Source organism: Schistocerca gregaria, chromosome X, assembly GCF_023897955.1.
Source record: "Schistocerca gregaria isolate iqSchGreg1 chromosome X, iqSchGreg1.2, whole genome shotgun sequence".
Classification (NCBI taxonomy): domain Eukaryota; kingdom Metazoa; phylum Arthropoda; class Insecta; order Orthoptera; family Acrididae; genus Schistocerca; species Schistocerca gregaria.
Genome location: NC_064931.1, coordinates 751344298 through 751361999, shown reverse-complemented (window position 1 = coordinate 751361999; position 17702 = coordinate 751344298).

Sequence of the window (17702 nt, the reverse complement as noted above, 5' to 3'; positions counted from 1 at the left end):
AACATGTGCTAAACAGAAACGAACATCTGAAAACACATTGGAAGAAATTGGGCTATTTTTTGGGACTTTCAAGAATGAAATCGAACAAACTAAGTGTATAAATGAGGAGATTTTTGAATATATGCATTCAGGTTTGGATAGAAACTTGCTTTATGTCTGCCTTGAGGATGAAGCAAACATTTTCTTGGATTTAGTGATGTAAGCGGAGCTACGACTACTGCTGCTTAAATCATTGTGCTGAATGGTTTGTTTTGGAATTATGTCATCGAGAACAAATTATTGGACCAAACCTTTGTTGGTGCTTCCATTCTCACAAGAATAAAATGTCCTGCTAGTTAATGTCCATGAAATTGGTCCCAACTTTCTTTTTACTCACTGTTTTGCACATTGTGTAAATTTAGTCTTGCAACAAAGACATACGTCTTTAAACCAGTAAAAACTTTTTTCTTTGTTCTTCAGTGTATTCCTGCTATCTTCCACCAGTCATCCGAATGCACAGAAATTGTTGGCAAACGCATTCCTTCGAACTGTAACGCCAGAATAGTAACTGCCAATCACAAAAACTGTCTGGAGCTAATTGACGTTTTAAATGAAGTAATTGAGAGTTTAGTCTCAAGTGCAACGACCACCACAAATGCCTGTGATTTCAAAAATTGCCTTCTAGACTTTGTATTTGTTTTTCTTCTCTCTGTTAGTCAAAACGTATTGTCAAAGACTGAAATGCTTTTCAACATTCTTCAGAAAAAGACAATGACCCATAGTTTTGCAACAATGCTGTCTCAAAATGCATAGCATCCATGAGAAACTTAAGAAATGAAGATAAGTTGATCGACTTTTCAAATTCCATGAAACGCTTTACTAATTCACAAGCTGAAGCTTCAATGAAAATGGCTGAAATGGTAGGTGAGTACATTGACAGTCCATTGATGTCAAATGACAAACAGGTGGGCTTCGAGGTATTGGATAACTGTGTAATATAACTGGAAACAAGATTTTCATGCTGTGATAAATTAATCCTTCCTAAATTAGGCAATACTACTAAGTTCGCCAATTATTGTCAGTATTCATTATTACAAACATATGGTGCATCTGTCAGTCACTCGTAGTAGGATGCAGAATTGGAGACTGAATTTTGTTCCCAGAATAAAGAAACATGTTACTCTGTAATGATGTTAGTAGTAGAGGAAAGAGAGTTGTGGCGCACTTTAGTGGGTTGCATACATTCAGGGCAAGTATACATTCAGGGGTAAATTATCCCCCTCCCATTAAACCGTTATTCTGCTAAGTGGTTTATGACATGCTGCGATTGATTTATCATCCTTTGGGGATAATCTGCCCTTCTGAGAGACCTCCCACCACTCCACTTCCCCCTCTGCCATAAGCGACTCTTTTTTGTCACTATCTTCCCAGTTCAGTTTTGAGTCAGGTTTCCACCACCCAGGAATTCCCCAACCCCACTTCTTCTTACCTCTCCCTCATCTGGAAACTGGTGGGAAAAAGACTCAATCTGTGCTAAGATGTTGGTGAGGAAGGATCACATAATGTGAATTTCAAATCAGTGTTCATTGAGAATAATTTATTGTTCAACTCAATTTGCATATTCTTTCTTTAATTAGATTGTGGGAGACAAGACTCCTCCCATCTCCTCCCCCACTTAGGTAGAACTCATGTCTTAACCCCTGCCTCCAATTCTTATGATGTTATAACTGCAAGCAAAAAGGAATGGCATGATTCAGTTTTCTTTCCATAGAGCCGAAAATGAGAAGATTCTCATTGATGTGTAACAAATCAGAGAGTATGGCATAGAAACATAAAACATTTGTATATAATACTGACTACCCTGATCATTTGTCAGAAGATTCTCAAAATAGGTGAATACATAACAGTAAACTGGAACTACAAATATTTTCAGAATTAACACACTGTCAGAATGAAACATTTATCAGACACAAAATACCTAATCCTCACTGCTGGGATCAAGTGATGTCAAAACTGAAATCTAACAGACATTTTTACTTAAACTGATCTAACAGTCCCTGTTAAGATATTCATTGACTTGCCTGTCAAAAACACTTTCATACACTGTTTAAACGGTGCTCTATCTGAAACATCGTTTTTAATGGTTGCTGGGAATTAATAGAAGATAAGTGTTCCTGAATATTGGACCGCTTTTTGGACCAAGGTAAGTTATTGTAGGACTTTATGTAGATTGTCCCTATTCCTCCTACTCATAATATAGATTGAGCTGTTGGCTGTAAATAGAGATATATTACTTGCAACAAATTTCATTAAGGAATAAATATATTGAGAAGCAGTGGTCTGAATACAAAGATCCTTGAACAGGTTTCTTCCTAGTGGTCTTGAATTCACATGACAAATGAGTCGTATTACATGCTTTTGCACTCTAATCACTTTTGCTCGGTTTGACGAGTTACCTGATAATATCTACATCTACTGCTACATGGATACTCTGCAAATCACATTTAAATGAGTGCGGAAAGAACAAAAACTTATATCTTTCTGTATGATCTCTAATTTCCCTTATTTTATCGTGGTGATCGTTTCTCCCTATCTAGGTCGGCATCAACAAAATATTTTCACATTCAGAGGAGAAAGTTGGTGATTGGAATTTCATGGGCAGATTCTCTCGCAACGAGAAAGGCCTTTCTTTTAATGATGCCCTGCCCAAATCCTGTATCATTTCAGTGAGAGTCACTTCCATACTTTGCAATAATACAAAATGTGCTGCCCTTCTTTGTACTTTTTCGACGTATTCTGTCAATCCTATCTGGTACACATCCCATACTGCGCAGCAGTATTCTAATAGAAGACAGACAAGCTTAGTGTAGGCAGTCTCCTTAGTAGATGAGTTACATTTTCTAAGTGTCCTGCCGATAAAATGCAGTCTTTGGTTAGCCTTTCCACAACATTTTCTATGTGTTCCTTCGAATATAACTTGTTCAAATTGTAATTCCTAGGTATTTAGTTGTATTTACGGCCTTTATATTTGACTGATTTATCGTGTAACCGAAGTTTAACGGATTCCGTTTTGCACTCACATGGAAGACCTCACATTTTTCGTTAGGGACAACAGTAAATTTTCCCACGATTCAGATATCTTTTCTAAATCGTTTCTAATTTCTTTCGGTCTTTTAATGACTCTATTAGTTCATAAACGACAGCATCATGTGCAAACAACCTAAGATGGCTGCTCAGATTGTCTCTCAAATCGTTTATATAGATAAGGAACAGCAAAGGTCCTATAACGCTACCTTGGGGAACGCCAGAAATCACTTCAGTTTTACTCATTGACTTTCCGTCAGTTACTACGAACTGACAGGAAATCATAAATCCAGTCACATAACTGAGACGATATTCCATAAGCACAGAATTTCACTACAAGCGGCTTGTATGGTACAGTGTGAAAAGCCTTCCACAAATCCAGTTATATGTAACAAATCAGAATCCCTCGTAAATAGCACTCAACACTTCATGCAAATAAAGAACTAGTTGCGTTTCACAGAAACGATGTTTCCTAAACCTATGTCCACTGTGCGTAAATAGACCATTTTCTTTGAGGTAATTCATAATGTTCGAACATATTATATGTTCCAGATTCCTGCTGCATATGGTTCAAATGGCCCTAAGCACTATGAGACTTAAGATCTGAAGTCATCATGCTGCCTGTAATTAAGTGGATCAATCCTACTACCTTTCTTGAATATAGGTGTGACTTTCCAGTCTTTGGGTATGGATCTTTCGTAGAGTGAACAGTTGCATATGATTGTGAAGTATGGAGTTAATGCATCAGCATACTGTGAAAGGAATGTAACTGGTATACAGTCTGCACCAGAAGACTTGCTTCTATTAAGTGATTTAAGGTGCTTCACTACGCTGAGGATATTTACTTCTATGTTACTCATGTTGGCAGCTGTTCTTGATTCGAATTCTGGAATATTTACTTGTTCTTCTTTTGTGAAGGCATTTCGGGAGACTGTGTTTAGTAACTCAACTTTGGCAACACTGTCTGTGATAGTATCTCCATTGCTACCGCGCAGAGAACGCATTTATTGTTTCTTGCCGCTAATATACTTCACATACGACCAGAATCTCTTTGGATTTTCTGCCAGGTTTCGAGACAAAGTTTCGTTGTGGAAACTATTATAAGCACCTCACATTGAAGTCAGCACTAAGTTTCCAGTTTCTGTAAAAGATCATCAACCTTGGGAATTTTGCATCTGTCTAACTTTGTCATGTTTGTTTCGTTGTTTCTGCATCAGTGTTCTGATCCGTTTTGTGTACCAAGGAGTATCAGCTCTGTCGTCTGTTAATTTATTTGGTATAAATCTCTCAGTTGTTGCTGATACCATTTCTCTGAATTCAAGCCCTATCTGGTCTCCACTCATATCATCAATTTGGAAGGAGTGGAGATTGTCACTCAAGAAGGTGTCAAGTGAATTTTTGCCTGCTTTCTTGACTAGGTATATATCTCGTTTATTTTGGAGAATTTGGGGGGGTTACAATATTCAGTTTTGCTACGACAACCCTGTGTTCACTAATCCCTGTATCCATTTTGACGCTCGTTACTAACTCAGGACTATTTGTTGCTAAGAGGTCTAGTGTGTTTTCACAACAATTTACTATTCGCATGGGCTCACAAATAAACTGCTTGAAATAATTTTCAGAGAATGCGTTTAGCACAATTTTGGACTACGTTTCATGCGTACTTCTGGAGTTAAGCATGTATTTTCGTCAACATATCAAGGGTGAATTAAAGTCACCACCAACTATAATCGTAAGGGTCGGATACGTGTTTGAAATCAAACCCAAGTTTTCTTTGAACCTTTCAGCAATTGTGTCATCTGAATTGGGAGGTCAGTAAAAGGATTCAATTATTATTTTATTCCGTTTGCCAACAATGGCCTCTGTCCATACTAACAGGAACTATCTACTTCAATATCTTGCCAAGATAAACTACTTCTAACAGCAAGAAGCACTCCACTGCCAACCATGTTTGGCCTATCCTTTCGGAACACCATTAGGTTCTTCGCAACAATTTTGGCTGAGCTTATCTCAGGCTTTAGTCAGCTTTCAGAGCCTATAATGATTTGAGCACCAGCGCTTGGAGCTCTGGTAGTTTTCCAACACAGCTATGACAATTTACAGCTGTTGTACCTCTGGTTCCTGTATCTATGTTCTTCTTGTGTTCAGCCTGCACTCTTTGTGGCTGAAGCTCTTCTTGTGTATGATCCCATATCACATAATAGAATGAAAGTAAGCAAAGCATTTAAGTTTTTTATATTTATATCCCCTACATCTGACATCATTATCAATGAAAATACAGCTTTGTTTAGGCGCTTCAGCAATTATGTGGTGTGTCCTCCCCAACTGAGTTTAGTATACAATAGTAATCCTAAAAATTTAACACTGTCAACCTCTTTGATCTTCATGTCTTCATGTGTTATACACATGCTGGAAGGAAATCTCTAACAGCTCCTGAACTGCATATGGTGGATCGTTTCAAAGTTAAATGACAGTGAATTAGCCTTAAACCATTTATTAATATCAGTGAAAATTTGATTAGCAGCCCTTTCTAAATCTGTACTTGACTTGCTATGTATTGCAATGTTTGTTTTTCTGGCAATGTAACATACGAGAGATCATTAATGTACACAAGAGAAAGTAATGGACCCAAGATGGAGCCTTCAGGAACACCACACGTAATTAATTCCCAAACAGGTGAAGACTGACTGCTTACTTCATAGGTATTTCGCAACAACACCCTTTGTGTCGTGTTAGTTAGGTAAGACTGAAACGCTTCACAGCCCTACTGGTGACAACATAATATTCTAATTTACGTAAGAGAACGGTGTTACTCACACAGTCAAGGCTTTTAACAGGTCACAGAAAATGTCATTAGCCTTTAATTTGTTATCTAAGTAATTAGCTGCCATTTTGTGTTGCCCGTGCATATGTCTGGTAGCCGGGCACCAGGCTTCAAGTACAGGCATTTGCAAGCCATGGAGGTCGAAAACTGTCCAATGTTCTAATTACATATCATAATACTAAATACTGCTTCAATATCACGAAACAGATACTCACACCTTCACAGTGTTAAAAAGAATACTAAATACCTATCGTACACGTAGAAAGATCTTAATAGGCCATACATGCCACAGAAGCGCTAGCAGCTCCATTTGCTGTGGACACCTGTGGGCTGATGGCATGTCTCAAAGCGACTATCGTGACATCATGCATGTGGGACGAGCCCATCACCCACACAGATTGTGAGATCTCAGAGAAACTGCTCTTGTGAGCCACATTGCCTGCTGCAGAGAAACAACTGTTGTGGACCACACAATGCGCCAGCAGAAGGAGCACCTGCTGATTCAGTCTATACAGAACTACCATTGTGTGAGCCAGCAGTTAAAGAAATCACATACCATTCAAAACCGAGCTAACAGTTAACATACAGGCCTGATGCTTCAAACACACACAGATTATAGTTCAACAATTGCTACCACAAGTGACGGAAAATGCTTCACTGCTCTGATTATAGATCGAAATTGTCGTGAAAAATGCCACCACATGTAAACAACGGATCAAAATGCAACACACACATGAACATCACATATACATTTTGCAAATCAAATAATTTAATTTCTTCCACAAATAGAGCATAGCACTAAATACTGCCTAGGTCTTGTGTGCACAGACATTTGAGAACAGAAGCACCCTCCTCCAAGCCCTGATTGTAACTCATACAGCACCTGGCGAAAGTGCTGAGTGTCTTCATCTGTCATCGCTCAACTGACAAACTAGTTCGTTCGCTAGCCACCCACAGGGCACCAAGAGTGCTGTCTCCCAATCAGCTGGCAGCCGCAGGGCAGTGGCTATCTTTGATCTTACAGTCCAGTGACCCAGGATTGGAAGTCGGTGTCCTTTGATATTCGAAATCTCGGGAATCAACCTATGCTCTTTCTCAAGTTGTTACTTCCTGTTGTAACACCTGCACCATAAACCTGTAGACCAAGATGTCTTCCTCACCCCTAGCCCCTCTCCCACTTCCCCTCCCTTACCCCACTTGTGAACAGGTAGGAAAAAGACTCAGTCAGTGCTGAGCTGCTGGAGAGGAAGTATGTAAGATATTTATTTACTTTATTTATTTTTGAGGGTATTATCCTACTGGATTGTCCTACAGCTACCTGTGCACTCAACCACCCCCTGCCAGCCCCACCTCCCAATTTTTTTTCTGATCACGTGTGTGTGTGAGTATTTCCACTTTGATGTTTGCTCTAGTCGACAACATCACTCGAAAATAGCGACAAACTGCCCTACAGCCACCTCCACTTTTCCCAACGTGCAGCTATGGGTATTATCAGACAGGTATGTAGTTGCAGGGAAAAAGCTCACAATATGGGTGTTCCACTGCCGACTTGTTATTGATGTTGAAGATCTATGGGAGACTCAGGAAACACCTGCTGGTACTTCTGCTGCTTTGCCCAGAGGGCTCACTTTTGTGTATGGGACTAAAGTACAGGCTTTTATGACAGTGGATTGTATGGACGTTCCTGCCTATCTCACAATCGATTGTGACAAGGGAGTGTATTGCCATGTCGTACACATATCGAGAGTGACATACACTCCTGGAAATGGAAAAAAGAACACATTGACACCGGTGTGTCAGACCCACCATACTTGCTCCGGACACTGCGAGAGGGCTGTACAAGCAATGATCACACGCACGGCACAGCGGACACACCAGGAACCGCGGTGTTGGCCGTCGAATGGCGCTAGCTGCGCAGCATTTGTGCACCGCCCCCGTCAGTGTCAGCCAGTTTGCCGCGGCATACGGAGCTCCATCGCAGTCTTTAACACTGGTAGCATGCCGCAACAGCGTGGACGTGAACCGTATGTGCAGTTGACGGACTTTGAGCGAGGGCGTATAGTGGGCATGCGGGAGGCCGGGTGGACGTACCGCCGAATTGCTCAACACGTGGGGCGTGAGGTCTCCACAGTACATCGATGTTGTCGCCAGTGGTCGGCGGAAGGTGCACGTGCCCGTCGACCTGGGACCGGACCGCAGCGACGCACGGATGCACGCCAAGACCGTAGGATCCTACGTAGTGCCGTAGGGGACCTCACCGCCACTTCCCAGCAAATTAGGGACACTGTTGCTCCTGGGGTATCGGCGAGGACCATTCGCAACCGTCTCCATGAAGCTGGGCTACGGTCCCGCACACCGTTAGGCCGTCTTCCGCTCACGCCCCAACATCGTGCAGCCCGCCTCCAGTGGTGTCGCGACAGGCGTGAATGGAGGGACGAATGGAGACGTGTCGTCTTCAGCGATGAGAGTCGCTTCTGCCTTGGTGCCAATGATGGTCGTATGCGTGTTTGGCGCCGTGCAGGTGAGCGCCACAATCAGGACTGCATACGGCCGAGGCACACAGGGCCAACACCCGGCATCATGGTGTGAGGAGCCATCTCCTACACTGGCCGTACACCTCTGGTGATCGTCGAGGGGACACTGAATAGTGCACGGTACATCCAAACTGTCATCGAACCCATCGTTCTACCATTCCTAGACCGGCAAGGGAACTTGCTGTTCCAACAGGACAATGCACGTCCGCATGTATCCCGTGCCATCCAACGTGCTCTAGAAGGTGTAAGTCAACTACCCTGGCCAGCAAGATCTCCGGATCTGTCCCCCATTGAGCATGTTTGGGACTGGATGAAGCGTCGTCTCACGCGGTGTGCACGTCCAGCACGAACGCTGGTCCAACTGAGGCGCCAGGTGGAAATGGCATGGCAAGCCATTCCACAGGACTACATCCAGCATCTCTACGATCGTCTCCTTGGGAGAATAGCAGCCTGCATTGCTGCGAAAGGTGGATATACACTGTACTAGTGCCGACGTTGTGCAAGCTCTGTTGCCTGTGTCTATGTGCCTGTGGTTCTGTCAGTGTGATCATGTGATGTATCTGACCCCAGGAACGTGTCAATAAAGTTTCCCCTTCGTGGGACAATGTATTCACGGTGTTCTTATTTCAATTTCCAGGAGTGTATATGATTCTGAAGCACCTAAATTATACAAAAAATGTGATGTATCATTAATGTTTTGAGTAAGAGGCAGTTCATACTGACAGCTAAACTGTTGAATATGTAATTCTTACAAAGGTGACTCACAGAGGAAAATAAACCAAGGCAGTGTTTGGCGTTACATTACAGACAGCTTCAAGTAGTTATGACTTTAATTTATAGAAATAAAATATTTCTTTTACATACTTCTTTTTATAACAATTCCTGTAGCTTAGTTCTTGGGATAATTTTTGAACAATGTATATTTCAGTAACAACGAGTGCCTTGTTTATTCCCCATAGTCGTCAGAATAAAGCTAAGTGTCATTTTCATGGCAAAAACAAACATTTTCCTTACACCCGATGTAAGAAAAATTAATGGTTTCAGGAACTTCAGAGTAATTACTTGTTTTATTTGGACAGTATTGCTGTGGAGAAAGAAATGGTATTGGCCATGGTCTAAAATGTTATCTCCACAGTACTTCATGTTTGCACTTTATGTGAAGAGTGATTGTATGATAGAGTGTGGAAGTTGTAAGAATTAGCAATTTTTAGTTGTGAAAAGAAGAGTCTTTTGGAGATTTTTGTGAGACATATCTTGAGATCCAGTTGTCTATGAAATGATGATTACAGAATATCCAATGAAGAAACTGTTTTACTTTTAAAATGAACATAGAAATATTATATTTCTGTACACAGGAAAATCTGGGAATCTAAGTCATACCCTGAAAAGAAGACAACAAGATTAGCTTCAAGACAGTCAGCTAAGTTAAAAGTTATATATCAGTAAATTGAAAATACCCTTCAGTGACACTTGCTTTAGAATAATGAAGAAATTCCGTTCAGAGAACAAGTCATTATATAGACATTATTGAAGTATCATGTGTGACATGTGGATGGTTCATCATGGGCTTTAATATTGTAGGAGTAATTATTAATCACTGCTGTATTTGTCAGATAATCTAAAAGAGATTTAAGATGGATGTAAAATTCGATGGAGTAGAAATCAATTATGAACTGTGAACAGTAGAACATGATGACAACAAGGATATGTTGAGATGCATAGCAGTGAAACCTAAGTATTTCATTCCAGTTTTTCCCTTCTTTCATTATCCCATCAGACCAGGAAACAGTATCATAAATGTTGTTGGTTCTTGACCTCTTCTTTCATATAAAACTATTTTTGTAGACTTCTATCAATGTAAAAACTAAGGCATGGAAAATTCTGTAGAGTCTGAAAACAAGCTATCATTAGGGTAGTTTCTGTTGAACATAACAATGTTACTACCTGAAAATTACAGACAAATTTCTGACACAAACTATCAAATTTTTTAAGACGGTAAGATTGCGAGTGAAATGGCTAAAAGGTATAATTAGTTAAAAAGTATCTAGGAAAACAATCAGTCAAAAGAAAGAATACAATTTCTGAAAGTTATGACAGGTCAAAAAGTGATTTGAAAATTCAGATTTGTGACAGCTTAAATGGTGTAAGAAATAATGTAGATTAACAAATTTCCAGGCGATGTAATAATGTAAAGATTAATTCAGAAAATCGACTTTTGCTATGTAAAGTTGAACTAAGTAACCAAATAACAGGGTTTAAAGATGAATCTAAATATCAGTTAACAATATTAAATTCAAAACTAGATGACAGAGTCACAAACACAAAACCAGGCCCTAAACTGTTAACCAAAAACTAACTACATTGGAAATTGGCACAAATGCTACAGCTAATGTTGAGAATGTATGTAATTTATATGATGATGTTATAAATGCAGCAGATGATGCTAGGGTAGAAACCAACGTTCCTCCCTCCTTGAAAGATGATTTTGTACCTGTCATAGGTCAAATCAAAGAATTTGAGTCGTTAGTAGCAGATGTATTTTCAACATTAGATGCAGAAAGCTATGTAAAACCAAAGTTTCTAGCAACAGATCTGTTTGGAAGAAATATTAGTATTTTGAGAACCACTGACTGGTAGGTGAAGCACCTAACTGTATTTAGCAAACAATACATAGTCTAATGGAAAGAACTTAATGTTGATTCAATAAATTAGATTGATTCATTTGAAATTTTTCACACTGGTGCAGAAATAGCTAATCAGAATTTTGCAGTAGCGCTAACAGAAAAGGTTACTAACGTATGTGAATGTAGAGTTATGTTTGTCCTTATTTAAAAAAAATGCGCAGATTTGGTTACTGTTAGATCAATTGAAAGACGGACTGGAAAATGTAATGCTGTAATTGTGTTTCGATTTGACATTGGAATTGAAAAGACGCCACTGGATATGCTAATTGAAAGGGTGAGGATGATATAATCCAAGGTCACAAAATGAAAATTTGTAAGGAGAGCGTTTTAAAATTTTGAATAACTCGATATATCATATTTTAGATTTCCTGGGTATCTGACAAAAATAGTTTATTTCTCCATTGTGTTAATGTACATATGTGCAGAGTTATATTGTGAAGAAAGTTAAATATTATTAATAAAGAAATATTTAATCCCTGTATGACATAACATTGGGCTTTGGCCTGTCTCATACTAAATGAAGATAAGGCGTACAAAAATTTGAACATCAGCATATAATATAACTTGCAACGACAGTGACTAGAATACTTCAAACAATGTAGCCAATATCTAACACCTCTGTGTCATTTCATCATTTCGTCCCTTGTTTCACTCTCTTCACAACATCTGAAATATATATGGCGTTAATGACATAACATCTTTGAGTTTTTTGTCCCAAACTGGAATGGGTTTGAAGTATTTCCTTGATAGCTGAAATGGATTAAGCTCCCGATGTGCTCGTCTTTTTCTAGTGATATTTACAGATCTGAATTCTTCAGACTCAGCATACTGATACTTCACTTTTAGATGTGATAACATTTCTTAATCAAATCGAAAAGCTGTCGCTTCAGAAAATCGGTCTGAGATCCATCATCATGTTTGTCCTTCTTTGAAATATTTATCTGCAATGGGTCAGATCTATAAAGTCTACTTGCTTAATTTTAACGACTGAAAACTGCTTCTTCTTGCACGATTCTTTAATGTCTGTGAACCAGTCATCAGAGGTGTACACAGTCGAGTTTCTGTTCTTAACATCGTTCTCAATTCGACCGAAATCTCGGTCACAGGACAAACGAGTGTGTCCAACTTGTGGAAACTAATGTTCAACAGGTTTAAATTTACCAAACACATTAGTCACCTGTCTAGTGCATCAATTACCCATTATTGTTAATAATGTGAAGAATGTTTGCTTGCGACTTTTCTATTTCTAGTAATTTTATCAGACAGCTTCCTATCTCATCAGATCCACGCTTTGCTTCAGCTTCACTCCACACGAATGTATGTTCTGTTTCAGACCCACAATCATGAACACCAAAACTATACATCCACAATTTCCTCGTGTAGAATGCAGACCCAGACACAAAATTATACATCAACAACTTTCGCTTATAGAATGCAGGCCCAGGTATCAGCCTTTATGTTGGAAATGCTTGTTGTAGATCAAAGGCTATTCTATGATGTTCCCCAAGATTTTCCCTAGCTAACTTGGAACGTTGTGTAATGATGTTTTGTCCAGAAGGTGCTTTGGCATGATGTGGGTCCCTTTCAGTTTTTAATCTTCTAACCATATTTTCAGAGTTGCTAAATTGTCCATTTTTTACTCGAATTTGAAATTCATCACATACATGATGTGCCTCAACATGGCAGTTTAAAACCAATATTAAAATCATGGTTAAAAATATGCGGAAATTTCGAAACTTTTAGTTGTGGTGCATTGCTTTCTTCACAATATTTCAAATAATGTTCTTGATGTAATGAAGTAATCGACATGTCATGGTTAAAGTACACTTTATTAGGGTTCTGTGAGTGACTGTAATGACTGGGGTCCTTAGGTATATTATTTATGAAGTTGCGAACTGTCTGAACTGCATCTGGTGATATTTTCCTTGATGGATTCCCTTTCTTTCTGGAAGCAAAGAAAAAGAATAAAAGCAATTTTAAATGCAAATGCCCAGGTCAGAGAAATTTAGTGAATTTATGTTTGAATATGATACTTAAAGAAAAACACTGGGTAAATAAGTAGAATAGAACAAAATTGTAGTTTTCCTGGGAAGTAACAGTAACTAAATCTGTAAATACTTCTTCTGTCCTTTGGGTAATTGGAGTGTCCATCATGCAAGTGTCTTTGTAAGTTCTTAAGAGGTCCTTGATTGTTCTGTACACTTAAACATGCTTCTCTGCATACCAAAGTATTGCAGGAATTAACCTTAACCTGATACAAAAAAAGTAGCTATTTGCTGTGAAACTGCGCTTTTCCTTTTCTCTGGGTGCCTAAAAAAGTAAAATATATTGATCAAAATAATAATACTTAATTCATAAAAAGTACATGATATAAAACATTTATTTTAGATTTTCATTAAGCATAGTTACCTACTTTGCCCTTGTTACCTCTTAATATTCCTCAGAAGGTAATTATTTTGATTATTGAAATCACCCATATCCCACAAAGAATGAAATATCGGCTTTACACATTTATGAATTTTGCTCCAACACTTGTTTTACAATTACATTCAGGACCACGAATTATAACACCAGCAGTTTGTCCTATTTCATCAGAAATGTACTCTCCGCTAGAATTTCTACGGCAATTACATTTTTTCCTTTTCAAATTGCATATATTTCTTCTTTTTTCTGCCTTCAGGTTCGTTAGCAGGTGATACTTCAGGAGACCTTTTACATTCATCAGCATCCTAAGCCAAACACTATAAATGACACTATAAATCAACTGCTTTCCTTCCATATGCCAGGAACGTGTCCTCTAAAATAGGCAGATTGTTTAGGAAGAATAATATTAATGTCATCTTCCGTCCACCAGCAAAGAGCAGGGCCTAAGATGGATCCGTTAAAGATGATGTACAATTGAGGAAGGCAGGTGTTTATAAAATCCTTCTGAGTGTAGCTCTGCATATGTTGGTAAGACGACACGAACGGTCCACGAACGCTGTGTAGAACATGAAAGACACACCCGTCTGTGGCAACCTTTAAATTCAGCAGTGGCAGAACATTGCATTTCCATGGGACATTCTATGGAATACAACAACACCAAATTTTTAGCACCGGTTTCCAGCTTCTGGGACTCTGTAATTAAAGAATCCGTGGAAATACGTGTTGCTTATAATTTAATGAATAGTAACAACGGCTGTCAGCTTGATAAAAATTGGAATCCTATTATTAAAATGATGCAGTCACAACGTAATCGACATACTCAGTCGATACTTAGCGATTAGTTTGTTCTTACTTCATCACTGAGGGCAGCACACACAACTTGGCTGCATCATGCATGTCACCTTCTAACGCATGCGTCGTAAACCCCCAGTACGATTCGCGTGCGTGGAATTCGCTATAAATACCATGACTGCATTAGGTCTCTTCAGTGCTTCGTCTGCTCACCTGAGGATGTTCGGGCGTCTCTGGGCCGAAATATAGTGGCAGAATTTTAATGACACCCCGCTACAGACCTGAAAATTACTGGAAGAAAAGTGCTCTTGTTTACCCAGTGCTTTCAATCAAATGTTTTATAGTCGAGTTTGTCCAAAGAAGAAGAACATTAAAAACAACAGTGATCACACGGAGCACTGCTACAGACCAAGTTTCATCATCGCCACTTCTTCTGGGCCATGCTGAGTGGATGCACACCAAGGAGTTGTATGACTCACACTACTGCTACTGCTACTGCTCGTACCACCATGAACGTCCACTGTGGGTGGGGTAGGCTGCCACAGAAGCCCCTCTCCTCCAGTCCACTTGCAGTTAGTCCTGCCCCTACACAGCCTGCTTCCCCTCAGTCCTGCACACGGTCCTTTGTGCAGTGATTGCCTACACTCTCCACCGCCACATGAACACCACCACCACCACTGCAGCTGCAACCAGCCATGTGCTTTTGCCATTTCATTCTCCCCTTAGTAGCAGTCATTATTCAAATGTGAACTAAGGGGAGTTGGAACGCCATATCCCGACAATGTTAAATTTAGTGACTTGGCTTCTCTTTATTTCAGAAAACACTGTAGCCGTTGATATGGAACTTTTACAGGACATTAAACTGTATGTTCTGAGTCTACCGAATTACAATAATTGCATTTCATCCAGTGCTTTCGGAAATACAATTTTTTAATTACACAGTTAACATTTTGTGTGCCTTTTCTTGCACATTATCCTAAATAATTTTAATTATGCCTAACATTATGTTCTTCTTTTATTCCAGTAGACTCAGGATACTTATGTTAATACGCTCTGAAAATTTAAATTCTCTACTCGATGTAGTTCCTGAGATTTAGGAAAAAATGCAACAGACAATGTAGATTTTCAGAAACAGCTTCTAAAGTTTCAAAAGACTGTAATTCACTTAATATATGCTTAATTTTTTTTAAATTTTTAGTCACTCAGAAGCACCCTGCGCCATACTGTATATCATTTTCCAAGTTTATTCTTCTTTTCTTGTTTCTGGACTCCTTGGTGGCCGCCTGTGCTGTATACTCTGCTTTATCAATGCGAATCTTGTTCATCCATTCAAGTTCTCCATGTATATTCCATCTCATCATTATTACTAAACGTTGTTAAAGCAAAAGGTTTGTGGCAGAAATATTCCTGAGGAGTGATCTGCTTGTCATTTTGAATTTTGGCTGTTATAACGAGTGGAGTCATTGCACAGTTTCACTTTCACTGATCCAAGAAATTCTTAATTCTCAAGTGTTGTCCCATTGTCCTTTCACTGCACAGTGATGTACTGACAGCCATGTGCATTGTTTTTATGCTTTAAACTCATACTGATTCAAATGGTGATACACCAGGATCTCCTCTCCATAAAAATTAACTAGTTTCCCATACTGATCCACAGTTTTCATCTCGAGATGTTCTAATGTCTGAACAGTCACTGGGGGGTAACATACATAAAGTTACTCGGCACCTCAACAAGTTTCTATCGCACTCCCAATGTACGGTAGAACTAGTAGACTGTGCGAATTAACTGGTAATTCAGTAATATGCGTTAACAACGTTTAGTAATAATGATGAGATATGGATTCTGATTTAACACAAAGATGAATCAACACTTCTGAGTAGCAGGTTCCTGCACCTGGAAGGGAAACTTACGATGAAGGATGGAAGCCCTACAGCCACAACATTGTGAATTATACATAACACATTCGCCTTCCTGTTTCAAGAAAATAGATACACACTTAATGGCATGAAGGTGGACCACACAAGAAATATTGAAATCACATCGATACTCTTAAACATGAGTTTCTATATCAACTTCGGATCTAAAATGCAGGATGCTTCAAATACAGATAGAAAAGTGGTCACTTTAGCGCGTGTTTTCCATTCAAAGTGCTAACGCTGTCCTTTGGGGATAATAAACGTCTCATTAAAAATATTGTGTGTCAGTTTAGTGTTGATCAGAATAACTAAAGAGCGGAATGTCTAAATACGTTCAGTTTTGCTCAGCTGTTTGAAAATCAAATAACGATTTTCAGTGCAACGCAGTCTGACTTATAATAATACATACAAAAGAATGGCCCTGACTAACAATAACCTATACCTTTCATGAATCACTTACCCCACAAAAATCTTCGTTACTCGAACTACTGCAATACAGCGAGCGCCAAAACTGCCAGCTAAATAAAACTACTGAAGTCACTAACTACTGATGGGCATAGTTAGCAAATGAAAGATTTTGATAGAGAACAAAATATGTATTTACCTTAATAATATTCAAAAGTCATCATATAAATATATCAGTTCATGATATCCAGTATTACAAATTTACTCTTTCTGATGGACACACGTCCAGATTGTCCGCTCTCAAAATTCTGCCATCTCTCTCCCCACATCCACCACTGCTGGCGGCTCACCTCCAAGTGCGAAACGCTACGTGTAGTTCACATCCAACTGCCCAACACTACAATAGCAAATATTCCAACAATGCAAACCAGCCACAGACTGCACACAGCACAGTCAGTGATTTTCATACGGAGCGCTACGTGACGTTGCCAACATAAAAAAATCTAAACAGCCTACTTACACATATTGCGAAGATTGACTTGTCCATGCATCCGTAAATGATGATTCCTATTTTCAAAAAAATCATGGATGTGCCGTGTCACTTTACATTTTCTACATCTACATTTATACTCCGCAAGCCACCCAACGGTGTGTGGCGGAGGGCACTTTACGTGGCACTGTCATTACGTCCCTTTCCTTTTCCATTTGCGTATGGTTCACAGGAAGAACGACTGCCGGAAAGCTTTTGTGCGCGCTCGAATCTCTCTAATTTTACATTCGTGATCTCCTCGGGAGGTATACGTAGGGGGAATCAATATATTCGATACCTTATCCAGAAACGCACCCTCTCGAAACCTGGACAGCAAGCTACACCGCGATGCAGAGCGTCTCTCTTGCAGAGTCTGCCATTTAAGTTTGCTAAACATCTCCGTAACGCTATCACGGTTACCAAATAACCCTGAGACGAGGCGCGCCGCTCTTCTTTGGATCTGCTTTATCTCCTGTCAACCTGATCTGGTACAGATCCCACACTGATGAGCAATACTCAAGTATAGGTCG